Source organism: Leptodactylus fuscus, unplaced genomic scaffold (genome assembly GCF_031893055.1).
Source record: "Leptodactylus fuscus isolate aLepFus1 unplaced genomic scaffold, aLepFus1.hap2 HAP2_SCAFFOLD_123, whole genome shotgun sequence".
NCBI classification, from domain to species: Eukaryota; Metazoa; Chordata; class Amphibia; order Anura; family Leptodactylidae; genus Leptodactylus; species Leptodactylus fuscus.
Genome location: NW_027440066.1, coordinates 24,080 through 40,527, shown reverse-complemented (window position 1 = coordinate 40,527; position 16,448 = coordinate 24,080). Strand labels below are relative to the sequence as shown.

The 16,448-nt window shown below is 44.5% G+C and overlaps 2 non-coding genes and 1 pseudogene across 2 annotated transcripts; all 3 read left to right on the top strand.

Annotated features, from left to right (window-relative positions):
- The first annotated feature begins 4,698 nt into the window (after nucleotides 1-4,698).
- LOC142186907 (U2 spliceosomal RNA) lies at nucleotides 4,699-4,888 on the top strand. The gene has a single exon (XR_012712382.1). It is a non-coding gene; the product is annotated as a U2 spliceosomal RNA (small nuclear RNA).
- A 609-nt stretch (nucleotides 4,889-5,497) lies between these two features.
- Nucleotides 5,498-5,688, top strand: LOC142186951 (U2 spliceosomal RNA). Its single transcript, XR_012712414.1, has one exon. It is a non-coding gene; the product is annotated as a U2 spliceosomal RNA (small nuclear RNA).
- A 5,570-nt stretch (nucleotides 5,689-11,258) lies between these two features.
- Nucleotides 11,259-11,436, top strand: LOC142186884 (U2 spliceosomal RNA; annotated as a pseudogene).
- Nucleotides 11,437-16,448: the final 5,012 nt, after the last annotated feature.

Below are 16,448 nucleotides of genomic sequence, written 5' to 3'. Positions count from 1 at the left end.
TGGACTTGTAAGCGCAAATACATGGTGGGAATACGCAAAGACGACCACGACAGACCGGTCTTGCCCCCAGCACGCTTCAGACTCGGAACCGCGAATGGCGACCTCTTTTTTAATGGGATGCCGGACTTCTGCAGGAAGTGTGGCAAGTATGGGCACAAACCTGATAAATGCAACAGTAAGTGTAGGAACTGCGGCAGCCCCCACCACGATTTTAAAGGGTGCCCATTACCAAAAAAGTGCAATTTCTGTCAAAAGACTGACCATACCTACAGGGATTGTAAAATTCGTAGAGGCGCAGGTGATGAGGAGGAACAGTACGGAGGCTGTGAATTCGATGAGCGACCCTTCGAGGCCTCGGATCAGGAGGACAACGTATCCCTGGAGCCCACGTCAGGTGCTGAAGATCAAGATCCAGACGTAACACCGGATAAAGGTGACGAGACGGACATAGAGGCCGATGTGGGGATGGAGACTGGAGCGGACAAGGAGAGAGGGGCAGGGACGCTGGGAGAGGTCCCTGGAGGCTTTAAACCTGTGCTCTCTGCGGCAGAGAGGAGGCGACAAAAAAAGTCGCAAAAGGGTGCGGACAAGCTCGGTAGGACTGCGGGCAGGGCTGCGGGCAAGCATTCGAATGATGCGGATAAACGCCGCGACTGGGCGGACAAGCTTCTTTTGGTAGCGGAAAAGGAAAAATTAATAGGAGAGCGTCCAAAAAGGACCAAAAAGGGCGGGTCGAAAGACGAGTCGGGGGGGAAGGCTCCCGAGGAGGTGGTGGTGCCAGTGGTGGCATCCACTTCTGGAGGAGCTGGAACCCCTGATGTGTCGGAAGAGCTACCCTGCGGTCAGCCGCCTCCCGAGGAAGGCTCCCTGGTGAGCCTAGAGGAGGTGGTGGGCGTCCTGGACGTCCTCTCCGAGAATCTGGACCCTGGTGGGAGCGAGCCCGAGTTAAATGCCCAGTGGCAGTTGCCTCTTTCCCCTCTCTCCTTTAGCTCTCCCGGGAGCGAGCACTATTACCCCAACGTGATGGCCCGTGTGGGGGCCGTCTGCGGTCAGTTCTCCACGTCCCCGGACCCGAACCAGCTGTCATCGGCCCGCCCGGAGGAAGAATACGCCCCCGTCCCCGGGAGCGAAGAGCTGTGAGTACCCTGACGTGGGAAAAGATGTTAATATGAACTGTACGTTTGGATTTCTTCTTTGTCCCCTGAAATGGCCACTCGCATACAAGGGATCTCCCTGAACGTGCGTGGGATAAAGAGGAGAACCAGAAGAGTTGCTGTTTTTAATTATTTATCCTGCATCACCGCCTCAGTATACTTCCTGCAGGAGTGCGGCATCCCGCACCAGTCCAGCTACACACAATATCAGCTGGACTGGGTGCACGGACCATCAGTATGGTCCGGATCAAATGAAAACAGATCATCAGGGGTCGCCATTCTTTTAAAGGGAAATGTTTTAGTGGACTCTATTAACGAGATTTTACCAGGACGCATTTTATTAGTTAAGACTTTTATTGACGGAACCAGATGGCAGTTTTTAAACTTCTATGCTTCCCCAGACAAGAATGAACGGGCGAGGATGTTGGAGATTTTACAGCTGCATATATCTACATCGGATCCACTTATCCTCGCCGGGGATTTTAACTGTGTCCTCAGAGGTGAGCGCCGGCTGTCTGTAAGTACAAGTAGGAACTATGATAGAACTTCTGGTATTTTAAAAAACATGGTAACGGACATGAGATTGAAAGACGCTTACAAGCTATGTAATAGCAACATGCCAGAGACAGCCGGCGCCACATGGAGTAATGCCACCTGTAGCTCCCGCATTGATTTTATCTTTTGCTCTGAGGACACGCTGCCATCTAGGTGTGATGTTTTAACTAATGTTTTATCTGACCATAACGCGCTCCATTTTACTGTTGATTTTAATGTCAATAGGTTTTATGGTCATAAGTCCTGGCGTTTTAACATTTCCCTTTTAGAGGATCCACAGGTCTTGGAGGATTTTAAAAAGTTTTATGCCGCACGCAGACGGGTAAGGCACCCCAGGGCTCCCATCAGCAAATGGTGGGAGGGTTTTAAAAAACAGGTACGTGCTTTTTTTATTCGCCTGGGGAAGCGTAAAGCCGATGAGAAAAAGAAAATTTATAATGATCTGAATACCCGTCTGCAGACCCTGTACAGACTGAGAACACATGGGGTGGAGGTGGGAAATGAAATTTTAACTTTAAAAGAAGAAATACGTAAATACCTGGAGCAGAAAGGTAAGGACATAATTTATAAGGCTAAAGTAAAACACGCAGAACACAATGAAACCTGCTCCAGGTATTTTTTTAAAAAGGCGGCAAGTAAAAGAGTGATAATGGAATGTGTTAATGGGGAGACAGCTGTACAGGGTATTTTAAACCAAGTGCATGATTTTTATTCTTCCCTTTTTAGTGCCAGACCTGTGGATCGGTATTTTATGGAGGACTCACTGAAGGAGGTAACGGCTGTTTTAACCCCTGCCTCTCAGCAGTTTTTATCTCGTCCCATTACAGAGCAGGAGGTTTTAGAGACAATTAAAAGTTTTAAAGCAGGTAAAGTGCCTGGGCCGGACGGTATCCCCTGGGAGTTTTATATCCGATTTTACGATGTTTTAAAAGAGGATCTACTTCTTTTAATGTCGGATGTTTTTAATTCTAAGACGATGCCTCCGTCCTGGGGCAAGGGTGAAGTCTCCCTTATTTACAAGAAGGGAGACAGGGCAGATCTCAAAAATTGGCGGCCCATCACCCTTTTAAATACCGACTATAAAATTTTAGCTAAGTTATGCGCAAACCGTTTTAAAACTGTAATACACGAAGTTATACATCCGAACCAGGTCTGCGCGGTCCCGGGGCGGAGTGTGTGGGACACCCTGGTTTTAATCAGAGATATTATAGAACATACGAAAGAGCGGAAAAGCAAGCTGGCAATACTATCTCTTGACTTTGAAAAAGCTTTTGACAGGGTGTCCCACTTTTATTTGTTTAAAGTTTTAGAAAAGATGGGGATACCAGATGGCTTTTTATCGTCTCTTAAAATGTTTTATAAAGACTGCACCAGCCGTATTTTAGTAAATGGTTTTAAGACACGGGAAGTATTTTTAAATTCAGGGGTTAAACAGGGGTGTCCCTTGTCCCCACTGCTTTTCATATGCTCCCTCGAACCGTTTTTATGTTCCATACGCTACGATAAAGTCATCAGAGGTGTCCCCCTCCCCGGTGGAGGGGGGCTAGAAGCAAAAGCAGTGGGGTACATGGATGACGTGGCAATCTTCTGCAGGGACACCCCTTCCATACATCGTACCATTAAACAACTGGATTTTTATTGCTGTGCCTCCGGCTTCAAAGTTAATTTAAATAAAAGCAGTATTTTAAATGTCGGAGGCATGGATTTTATCGATGTTCCCGTGTCTACCTCTGACGCAGTTACCATTTTAGGTGTCTCCTTCAGTGAGTCCAATGACGGTCTTAACAGTTGGAATGCAGTGGCTGACAAGGTTAATAAAAAATTTTGTATGTGGAACCTGCGGAAGCTGACAATGGAGGGGAAGGTTTTAATTCTTAAAATGGTAATTTTACCTATTCTTTTATATTTAAGCATTGTCTTCCCTCCCCCTACAGAGCTTTTAAAGAAAATCAACAAGTCGTGTTTTACTTTCTTCTGGGGGTCTCGCGCTGAAAAGTTAAAGAGAGAGGTGGTGGTAAGGGGGAAAAAGAGGGGAGGGAAGGACTTCCCCGACATTCCCAGGTTCCTTTTTATCAAGCACTTTTGTTTTGGTTTTAACACACTTTTTAAAGACAATTTTTTATCGTATTTTACGCGCTATAACTTAGGTTTTTTTATGAAGCGTTTTAAATGGTTTGAAATAGTTTTAACCTCGCCGTACGCTTTTAAACTGCCTAGGTATTATTTAATATACGATAAAGTTATTAGTCTTTTTAACCTTCAAACGAAAAGTGTAAGTGAATTAAAAGATAGCAAAAAATTGATAAAAGCAATAAGGAAGAAGGAGATAACGTGCACAGTTAGCAATTTTAACGAACAAAAAAGTCTTACTGTGTGGCATTTTATTAACGGTCCTTTCCTTTTTAATTCTCAGAAAGACCTGGCCTGGAGCAGCGTCCATGGGTGCCTTCCATGCCGTGCTTTCCAATACCGGAGGGGCTACGCGAGGTCCGCCGCCTGTCCGAGGGGCTGCCGCGCCGACGAAAGCGTTCAACATCTGCTTTGGGATTGTTCCTTCGCTCAAGTTATCTGGAATAAAGTTGCACCATTGCTAAGGAAGGTGGCGGACCTCAGAGGACTTGACAAAGACGCTGTTCTATATGGACTTTACCGTAGCCCCTCCAGGGAGCAACACATCATGGCATGGAAGGCCATTAACTGTGTGAAGGACGCTCTCTGGAAGGCCAGGAACGTTTTAATATTTAAAAAGGACTTTTTATCTCCGGAGGACGTTTTAAGCATTGCTTTTAGCCAGCTATATTTGTATTATCTTTTAGACAAGAAAGCCAAATCACCGATTTTAAAACAATGGTTTCAGAGTGAATGGAATTCTTGTATTTAAGTCAGCCACTGCATTGCCATTTTATGGTTTTTAACTTGTTTTTAAACTCTATGTACCTGTTATATACTGTATTTTGAATCTATGTAATATGTAAAATGTTTAATAAAAATCCCCCATGTGTGGGGAAGTGATTCAAAAAAAAAAATCTGTTCTTATCAGTTTAATATCTGATACGTCCCCTATCTGGGGACCATATATTAAATGGATTTTTAGAACAGGGAGCTGGAATCGGAGCTTGCTCTGTCCACTCCACGCATTGACCTGGTATTGCATTACTTCCAGGATCGGTGCACCCCTTTCCAATTCAGTTGAAAGAAAGAGACAGAGGACTGACCGACCAACAGAGAAGATTGCTGCACCTGGCAAGCTAGCAAAGAGAAAATTGACAGTTGGACGTGGCCTGATGCTGTGACTGACTCTACCTGAAAGGTACTTCATTAATTATTTTCTTTGATTGATTGATTGATTGATTGATTGCAAATGACATTACTGCTGCAAAGTGTCTGATTTGCTGCCATTTTATTCAATTTTAAATGCATTGAATTCTTTTAAAATTTTTGGGCATAAATTTATTTCTGAACTTGCACTTGACCGGACACTTGAATGGGTGTGGTCAAACGGTGGGAGTGGTTTATGCAGATTCGCAAAATTCGGCAAAATCCGCTGGCGTCACAAGATAACATTTGCACATGTCACTTTGCCTTGCACAAAAGTTTTTCTTTTCTTTTTTTTCACTTTTGGTGGCAGGTAGGGAAAACCTGCACAAGCTAATTGATTTCTACTTCATTAAGGGAAAGGAAAAAAAAACAAAAAAAAAACCAAAATAGGGCTGCAGCAGCATGGTGCACACCTTGAGCGGTGCACAGTGAACACGGAAGGGCGCCAGAACAGGTGCCGAGCGCTTGCCATCGCTTCTCGGCCTTATGGCTAAGATCAAGTGTAGTATCTGTTCTTATCAGTTTAATATCTGATACGTCCCCTATCTGGGGACCATATATTAAATGGATTTTTAGAACAGGGAGCTGGAATCGGAGCTTGCTCTGTCCACTCCACGCATTGACCTGGTATTGCATTACTTCCAGGATCGGTGCACCCCTTTCCAATTCAGTTGAAAGAAAGAGACAGAGGACTGACCGACCAACAGAGAAGATTGCTGCACCTGGCAAGCTAGCAAAGAGAAAATTGACAGTTGGACGTGGCCTGATGCTGTGACTGACTCTACCTGAAAGGTACTTCATTAATTATTTTCTTTGATTGATTGATTGATTGATTGATTGCAAATGACATTACTGCTGCAAAGTGTCTGATTTGCTGCCATTTTATTCAATTTTAAATGCATTGAATTCTTTTAAAATTTTTGGGCATAAATTTATTTCTGAACTTGCACTTGACCGGACACTTGAATGGGTGTGGTCAAACGGTGGGAGTGGTTTATGCAGATTCGCAAAATTCGGCAAAATCCGCTGGCGTCACAAGATAACATTTGCACATGTCACTTTGCCTTGCACAAAAGTTTTTCTTTTCTTTTTTTTCACTTTTGGTGGCAGGTAGGGAAAACCTGCACAAGCTAATTGATTTCTACTTCATTAAGGGAAAGGAAAAAAAAACAAAAAAAAAACCAAAATAGGGCTGCAGCAGCATGGTGCACACCTTGAGCGGTGCACAGTGAACACGGAAGGGCGCCAGAACAGGTGCCGAGCGCTTGCCATCGCTTCTCGGCCTTATGGCAAGATCCTCACAGATCTTGAGAAGGCGATCCCCATACGTGCGGACAAGCAACAATGGATTTTGTTAATCAGATTTTGAATTCTTGCTCTAATGCTGAATATTATACTCCCTCCACAGGCGAATTTAGAATAAAGACCTCCTTTCGGATTCGTGTTGAAGAGAATGCAAAACAGGTGTATACCCTCCGGTACTTCGTGCAGGACATCCTGGTAAACTTCCTCCATGTGAACAAGGTACAAATACTAGCATTACAAAGCTATGATGGTGTCTATGTATTAACCTTCCGGCGGCAGGAAGATTGTAATGATTTTGCTAGACTAGTCAAAGCAAATTTAAAGGATAAAAGATTGAAAGGACTCACCTTTACACAGCTTTATGACGATGATGTTGTAATAACAGTTAAAATGATGAACCCTCACGTCCCCATTGAGGACGTAATAGATTATATGTCCACAGTAACTGAAGTTATAAAGGCAGAGGGAATATTTGACTCAGAAGGTCTGTGGATAGGAAAATATCGGTTCATCGTTAAGAAATTTAAAGAATGTGATGAAGGTGGATATAAAGGGGTTAAGCACCCACCAAACTTCTTCCGTATTGGGAAAGAGCGCGGAAGGCTTTATTACAACGGTATGCCACCGTACTGTTACAGGTGTCAGCAATTCGGGCATGCAGCAGAGAAATGTGAGAACCCTGAAATATGTGTGAAGTGTCTTCAACCTGGACATGCAGCAGTTAACTGTGTAAATGAAGTACTGTGTCATATATGTCTCAGTTTTGGCCATACATACAGGGAGTGCCCAAACAGGGCCGGAAGAGGTGGGAAGTCTTATGCAGATGCAGCCAAAGGACCAGGCCCAGGAGGTGAGCGGATTGTGGCTACAAGAAGTGCGCCCCAGACAGAAACTGCATTTCCAGGAGGAAAAGGTAAAGACAAAGCTGAAATCTTGATGCCTAGACCCGCAACAAAGAGAGCCACACCCGAAGTAGCCTCTGGCAGAGGCACAAGCAGGGCGACGCCCAGCCCATTATTCCCGATTGTTGAAGAACCGAAGGCTTCTGGGATGCAGGTAACTGATGTTTTCCCTCTCCCTGAGTTACAAATGGAGATAGGAGGTGACCCACATATATCAGTCTGGGCAGATGAACCTGATGTGTATGCAGCACAAACTGCGCAAACCGTGCAAACTGTGCAAATCGTGGAAGAAACCCTTCTAACGGGTATAGGGCCAGAATCTGGGGAGGAATCTCTGGAGGAAGGCTCTGACCTGGAGGATGTGGTGGAAGCCACGGTTCAGCCTGAAAACCTGCAGGGCGTGAAAAGGCAGCGGATTGAAGGGTTGCGAAGAATGGTGGAACCAACGCCATTGGGGGCGCGTCTGATTGGCATAGATGTAGCCACATCCGACTCGGAACGGGGAAGCCAAAATGTTTCGGACATCGACCCGACTTAAAGAGAGGGTATGGCTGCAATAATTATAAAATCCCTTAATGTAAGGGGAATAAAGGGCACTTACAAAAGGGCCGCTTTTTTTGACTTCTGTAAACATAACGTCGCTGATTTTTATTTTTTACAAGAATGTGGTTTGAAACACGAAATTAATTATGCTTCTTTACGCTCAGAATGGGCAACAGGATTTTCCATTTGGTCGGGTGACGACTCGAATAAAAATTCCGGAATCGCAGTACTTGCGGGGAGTCCAGAACATGAGTTGATTTCCTTCCAGGAGATAGTATCCGGGAGAATCTTGCTGGTAACGGCGAAAGTGAGGAACGTCACTGTACGTCTTATCAATTTCTATGCACCTACAGGTGCGGAAGAAAGAGCTGAGATATTACACATCCTGAAACATTACATACCTGGGCCTTTCCTTACTGTGATAGGAGGTGACTTCAATTGCATCCGTCTGGCCGAAAATCGAGAAGGAGGTGCTGAAAATCCAAGGTATGATCGCTCCAGGCGAGAACTAGAAAACATAATATCCGATTGTGACCTAAAAGATGTTTGGAGGTCCCTGAAGGGGCATGATCCGGGATATACATGGAGCAACAGAAAGTATAAATCTCGCATTGATTTTTTTCTCGTACCTAATGCACTGTGCCTGATTGATATGTTTTTGGAGGATGTACCCTTTTCTGATCACAGGATGCTGACTGTAGAGATTCCCGCCAACATACCGCAGAAGGGCAGAGGAATTTGGCGCCTGAACGTATCTCTGTTAAAAGAAGAAGAAGTTGGTAAAAAATTTCTGCTTTTTTATAGAAACCTGCAGTATAAAAAGAGATTTTTCAAAACTAGCCTGATATGGTGGGAGTATGCTAAAAGTCGTATAAAAAACTTTTTTTGCCGTATGGGGAGAGCAGTAGCCAGGAAAAAAAAAGAAAAATATAAAAATCTGTTGTTACAGCTGCAAACAGCAACACAATTACAGAACGCTGGAGTAGAAATGGAGGAGGTGATAAAATCTGTAAAGAAACACATACAGACTGCCATTGAAGAGAGGGGGAAGGAGATTATCTTTTCAGCAAAGGTTGAAAATTTGGAGGAAAATGAAAAATGCACCCGCTTTTTCTTTAAAAAACAACAAGAAAAAAAGGTACCCATAGAAAAATTAGAAGGAGCATGCGACCTGGAGGGCATATTGAAGAAGGCGAGGGAATATTATCAAAATCTCTTTGACACCAAGCAGATAGACCAGTTTTTCCTAAAAGATGTTTTAAAAACTATCAAAATGAAGCTTACAGAGGAAGAACACCCAATCTTATTAAGTAAACTTACACCGCAGGAAATGACTTACGCTATAAAAAGTTTAAAACCTGGAAAGACGCCAGGGACTGACGGTCTCCCTATTGATTTTTATCTTGAGTTCTATGACGCCTTAAAAGAGGACTTATTTTGTGTTTTTTCAGAGGCCATGGAAGCGCAGGCATTGCCTGGGACCTGGAGGGAAGGTGCTGTAGTCTTATTGCACAAAAAAGGTAATAGAGAACATTTAGAGAATTGGAGACCTATAACACTTCTTAACTCAGACTACAAAGTGTATGCAAAAATCCTGGTGAACCGTGTTAAGAGTGTACTGGAAAAAACAATACACACAGACCAAGTCTGTGCAGTACCAAGAAGGGGGATTTATGCAAATTTAAACGTAACCAGAGATGCAATCTGGTACACGCTCGAAAGAAAGCAAAAAGTAGCTCTACTGAATCTCGACTTTATGAAAGCCTTTGATCGAGTGTCCCATGCTTTCTTATGGAGAGTACTGGCGGAAATGGGCTTCCCTGACCAGTTCACTAAAAGGGTCGCCTTATTGTACGAAAATGCATACAGTAAAATCATTATAAATGGTTATCTTTCAGGACCAGTAACTCTAAGATCTGGTGTGAAGCAGGGATGTCCTCTGTCCCCGATCCTCTTCGTGTGCGCCATTGAGCCTTTTTTAACAACGCTGAGAGCCGATAAGGTGATGAGGGGGACGCCGCTGCCTGGTGGTGGCGGTGCGCAGAATAAGGTAAAAGCGTACATGGATGACGTCACCATTTTTTGCGAGTCTGAACCATCACTTAGGAGAGCGCTTTTCTTAACTGAATGCTTCTGTCAGGCCTCTGGCTTCAAACTAAACTTAACCAAGTCCGAATGCTTTACCATAGGGGATTGGAGCAATGTCACCATACCGAATCTAAAGATCCAAGGTGAGAAGGTTAAAATCCTAGGGGTGATCTTCAATGCGGAGAATAATGGTGAAGAGAGCTGGCAACTGGCCAGGGAGAAAATAGAGAAAAAAGTCACTTTCTGGCAAATGAGAAAGTTGTCCATGGAAGGCAAACTGCTCGTGATAAAATCTGTATTGATACCGATTCTTCTATATATAAATACAGTATTCTTCCCTCCAGCAGGCATCCTAAAAACTCTGCAGAGGACCATATGCAAATTTTTCTGGAGCTCCAGCCACGAAAAAGTCGGACGTGAAAAATGCTATAAAGGGCGAAAAAAAGGAGGCCGTGGACTACCAAATGTAAGAAAAATACTCAGCATTAACTACTTCTCTCTTTGTTTTAGAAGCTTACAAACAAAATCCGATTGGAGTCTTTTTCTTAAGTACGGAGCCGGAACCATCTTCAGAAAGTACGGATGGCTTAAAATCCCTTTGTCAACCCCGACAGCCATGTCGCGTCCCAGATGGTACGATGAGCTGGAAAGAACAATCCATACTTACGGCCTGAAAGACCTGGAGGAATCCATATTAAGTGTCCCAAAAAAGATCTGGACAGTCCTGGACAAGCAGGAAACCTTGGAGCCGGTTAAAAACTTTTCATACCAGCGGAGTCAAAAAATTTGGGAAAACGTGCATGAGACTTACCTGGGACATGAGTTGCGGGACTTAGCCTGGTTAGCAGTACATGAGGCAATGCCAGTGCGGGCTTTTCAACATGCACGGCGTAGGAGCAATACCTCTCTGTGTCCCAGACTATCTTGCGGACAGAGCGAAACGGTTTTGCATTTATTCTGGAATTGTCACTTCTCCAGATCCGTTTGGCAGAGCATTGGTGAACTTTTGAAGTTTTTGACAGGGTTGCGCACTCTAGACCATGACGTGGTTCTCTATGGACTAAGTACTGGACTGAGCAATGAGAACCAAAGAGTGATGTGGACGCTCATAAACTGTCTTAAACTGTCCTTGTGGAAGTGCCGCAATATTCTTGTGTACAAAAAGGACTACATTAGCGAAAAAGAGTGTATAAGAATGGCACTAGCCGATATGTATGTTTACTATTTGAATGACTGCAAAAAACTGGGACATAATAAAGCCAATAAGGTGTGGAGGTTTAAAACATGGAATTTAATGTTTAACTGAAGTATTTGACTTTCATGACATATGTTATTTTTCCAAAGTTTTGTACAGTGGTTTGCTGTTTCTTTATTTACAAACTGTGTATCGTGAATACTTTTAATAAAAAATTAAAAAATCTGTTCTTATCAGTTTAATATCTGATACGTCCCCTATCTGGGGACCATATATTAAATGGATTTTTAGAACAGGGAGCTGGAATCGGAGCTTGCTCTGTCCACTCCACGCATTGACCTGGTATTGCATTACTTCCAGGATCGGTGCACCCCTTTCCAATTCAGTTGAAAGAAAGAGACAGAGGACTGACCGACCAACAGAGAAGATTGCTGCACCTGGCAAGCTAGCAAAGAGAAAATTGACAGTTGGACGTGGCCTGATGCTGTGACTGACTCTACCTGAAAGGTACTTCATTAATTATTTTCTTTGATTGATTGATTGATTGATTGATTGCAAATGACATTACTGCTGCAAAGTGTCTGATTTGCTGCCATTTTATTCAATTTTAAATGCATTGAATTCTTTTAAAATTTTTGGGCATAAATTTATTTCTGAACTTGCACTTGACCGGACACTTGAATGGGTGTGGTCAAACGGTGGGAGTGGTTTATGCAGATTCGCAAAATTCGGCAAAATCCGCTGGCGTCACAAGATAACATTTGCACATGTCACTTTGCCTTGCACAAAAGTTTTTCTTTTCTTTTTTTTCACTTTTGGTGGCAGGTAGGGAAAACCTGCACAAGCTAATTGATTTCTACTTCATTAAGGGAAAGGAAAAAAAAACAAAAAAAAAACCAAAATAGGGCTGCAGCAGCATGGTGCACACCTTGAGCGGTGCACAGTGAACACGGAAGGGCGCCAGAACAGGTGCCGAGCGCTTGCCATCGCTTCTCGGCCTTCTGGCAAAGATCAAGTGATTTGTCTGTTCAGTGGCAAGTTATTTGGTCCAAGTCAGTGCGACAGGCCCTCTTAGGTACCCTCCCCCTCGGCCTGGTGGGATCGTCCGGGTTCATTGCCCGGACTTCACCCACCTGCTGCTATAGGGGGGGAGGATTAGTCCTGAGAGGAACGAGGAGGGATCCCCCAGTGAGCTCTCTTTTGAGTCCTTAGTGGCTAAAGAGAAACATTTTGTTGCGTTGGTTGCGGTAACCGGTTGCGGACATGGACAGGCCTTTTAAACAAGTGCCTGAATATGTCCGCATCCCAAATTCCCTGAGGATCCACCTCAGTGGAGCTGAGACTGGAGGCCGTCCAGTTGTTTTTGTGGTAGAAAAGGTGTTGGAGGGCGTCCTCCAAGTACATAGGCGTAATGTCCTGGCCATGCAGGACTACCAGAAAAGAGGGGACTATGACATTACTTTTAATGGCCCAGAACATTACAAAACTGCCTTAGGCATGGCCCGTTTACACCGCCAGAAACTAGCTGATATGGGCGTTGATGTGCTACTGCACCATGGCGAGAGAACCATACTAACTCTTAAAATGTACTCCCCATTAGTGCCTGATGATGTAGTAATAAGGTTTGTTAAATTCTTTTTTCTAGACGTGGAATTCCTTGGATCCGTCGACAATGAATGCGGCATATGGTGCGTCAAGTGGCGGTTCTCAGTCAACTTAAAGATGGGCGAGGATGGACGACCACTACTCCCACCCGCCCGGTTCCGACTCGGTACGGTGAATGGCGACCTCTTTTATAAGGGGATGCAGCCCTTCTGCAGGAGCTGTGGGAAGTACGGCCACACCAAAGAAAGCTGCAATGTTACCTGTCGAAATTGCGGCGGCACTGACCACCAGATGAAGAACTGTAAAAGCGACAGGCGCTGCAATTTCTGCCAGCAGGTGGGACACCTGTACAGGGAATGCCCCCACAACAAATGTGCCGGAGATGACACGTCAGCTGAGCCTGGCCCGGAGGGAGAGGAAAAGGAGGAGGAGAGGAAGGAAGAGTCACCAATGGAGACCACAGGTGAAGAACCAGAGGTGCCCCCGGCCCCCCCAGAGGTACCGCCTGATCCCCCGGAGACCCCGCCGGCCCGCCAGGAGGGGGAGCAAATGGAGACTGCTGGAACAGAGTCTGCTGAGTTGGTGAGCATGGTCATTGCAGATACCCCGAGGGTAGGGACCAGGATTGTATTTGAGGAGGGCGAAGCTGTAGACCTGGGGCCAAAAAAACTTAAAAAGTCTGCCTCGCAGGGTACTAGGGGTGCTGGGAAGACCCATAGTGGCAGTGGGCCTAAGAGGTCGGAAAGCCAGCCAGCGCCTGACTCAGGGTCCAAGTCCGGGTCAAAGAGAGGGATAGGTATGGGCATTCTCAGAGATCCTATGTTCCAATACGGGGAGGAAGGGGTGGTGTCGCCCAGGGGAGTGGGCGTGTCGGTCGAGACTGGTGTGCCCGCCCCGGGTGATGCTGTCCCTGACCTATATGAAATGGTAAACACACCGCCATGTGCGCAGCCCCCCCCTCCCGTATATCAGCCGGGTGAAAGCCCGAGGGAGGAAGGGGGGTCCCCGGGTAGACCACCTGACCCATACGAAATGGATCTGAATGCCCAGTCCCTGGAGGCCCTAACGGACCTGTGGCCAAACATTGACGCGAGATCCCGTAGCGGGGTTATCTGCGGTTTTGACGATGCTAGCTCCCTCTCCTTTTCCCCCAGGTCTGACCTGAGTGGGGAAGATTGCCAGATAGTGAGGCGGGCTGGTGGGTCAGAAGATTAGCATACAGAAACCAGGAAGTCTTCCTTGGGATGAAGTATCGTTGTTTTTTTCGTGTGAACTATAACCTCTCCTTCTCTCCTCATGGCAGTCCTGAAGGGCATTACACTAAATATAAGGAGCGCCAGCAGCAGAAGGAGGCGTGCGGCTTTAATGAATTATCTTTCACTTTTATCGGCATCAGTGTTTTTCCTGCAGGAGTGCAGCATCCCCCACCGTTCAAACTACGAAATCTACGAAAGAGACTGGATCTATGGTTCGTCTGCGTGGTCCGGGTCTAACGAGCCCGGATCCGCCGGGGTCGCCATTCTTTTTAGGGGAAACATTCAAATTGATTTTATCCAAGAAATTTTACCTGGTAGGATTTTATTGGTTAAAGCTTTTATTGACGGCACTAGATGGCAGTTTTTAAATTTTTATGCTTCCCCCAACAGAGACGACAGGGCAAGGATGATGGAGGTATTACAACTGCATATAAATTCTGCTGAACCCCTCATCCTTGCCGGGGATTTTAACACCGTCCTCAAGGGTGAGCGCCGGCTGACAAGCAGCAATAGTCGCAACTATGATAAAACCTCCGGTATGCTCAAAAACATAATCATTGACAATAATTTAACAGACGTGTACAAAACTTGTAACAGGGGCATACCGGAGGAAGCCGGCGCCACCTGGAGCAACGCAACCTGTAGTTCTAGAATCGATTTTGTTTTATGCTCTGAGGACGTACTGCCATCTAGTTGCGAGGTTTTAGCCAATGTTTTTTCTGACCATAAAATGATATGTTTTACTGTGAATCTTAATAATAATCATTTTAGAGGTTTTAGGTCTTGGAAATTGAATGTTTCCCTGCTAGACGATCCACGGGTGGCAGAAGATTTTAAAAGGTTTTATGCGGTCTGCAGGCGGCAAAGAAATCCCCAGTCCTCCATCGTAGCCTGGTGGGAAGACACAAAAAAGAAAATTCGTAAGTTTTTTATCAAATGGGGAAAAAAGATCGCAAAGGAAAACAGGGCTTTTTATGACAATTTAAACACCCGCTTGCAGACCTTTTACTATTTTAAAAACCATGGCCTTGATATGGAACACGAGATTTTAATTCTGAAGGAAGAAATTAGAAAATGTCTGGAAAAGAAAGGAAAGGAGATTATCTTCCGCTCCCGTATTAAGCACATAGAACAAAATGAAACGTGTTCCAGATATTTTTTTAAAAAGGCAAACGGTAAAAAAGAGTGCATCTCAGAAATTGATGGTGAATCTAATATCCAAAATATTTTAAAAAAGGTACATGGTTTTTATTCTAACCTTTTTAGTGCTAAGCCCGTGGATCAGTCTTTTTTAGATGACTCACTGAAAGAAATTACAGCAGTTTTAGACCCCGTCTCACAAAACTTTTTATCCCGAGAGCCCAATGAGAGGGAAATTTTAGACGCTATTAAAAGTTTTAAGACGGGGAAGGTGCCCGGACTGGATGGTATGCCTGTCGAATTTTATGTAAAGTTTTATGAAGTTTTAAAGGATGACCTTTTTACTTTGTTTTTAGAGGTTTTTAGATCCAAGCAGATCCCGGGGTCCTGGAAAAGAGGTGTGGTAACTTTGATATATAAAAAAGGAGAAAAAAGTGATTTAAAAAATTGGAGGCCAATCACACTCCTAAACACGGATTATAAAATCATGGCTAAGCTGTGTGCTACCCGCCTCAAAAACATCGCCGCTAAAATAATTCACGGAAACCAGGTATGTGCAATCCCGGGGCGCAACATCTGGGAGAACCTTAATTTAATAAAGGACGTGATAGAGGATACTAAGAGCCGCAGAGGTCATTTGGCAATACTTTCCATAGACTTTGAAAAAGCCTTCGACAGAGTGTCGCATTTTTATTTGTTTAAGGTTTTAGAGAAGATGGGCATACCTGAAGGTTTTTTATTATCGCTACGGGCTTTTTATGACTGTTGTACTAGCCAAGTTTTAATCAATGGTTTTAAAACAGAGGAATTTTTTTTAGAATCAGGGGTAAAACAGGGGTGTCCCTTGTCCCCACTGCTTTTTATTTGTGCGTTAGAGCCTCTTTTAAGTGTAATACGCAAAGACAAGCAGATCCATGGCGTCCCCCTCCCAGGGGGGGCGGGGGTCGAGGCTAAAGCAGTGGGGTACATGGACGACGTCGCGATTTTATGCAGGGACACCCCTTCGCTTTTAAAAACATTAAGACAAATCGAGTTTTATTGCTGTGCCTCTGGTTTTAAGGTTAATTTTAACAAGAGCTCTGTTTTAGAAATTGGGAGAGGAATGGATTTTAAAGATGTACCCGTCCCAGTTTTAGAGTCAATAACCATTTTAGGCATTTCTTTCAGTGAGTCTAATAATGGCGTGACAAGTTGGAACATGGTGGCGGACAAGGTAAATGCTAAGCTGTGTCTCTGGAAATTGAGGAATCTGTCCATGGAGGGTAAAGTGCTGGTTTTAAAGATGATTATTTTACCGATTTTACTCTATTTAAGCATGGTGTTCCCTCCCCCCACAAATATGCTTAAAAAAATCACGAAAAACTGTTACACGTTCTTTTGGAACTCC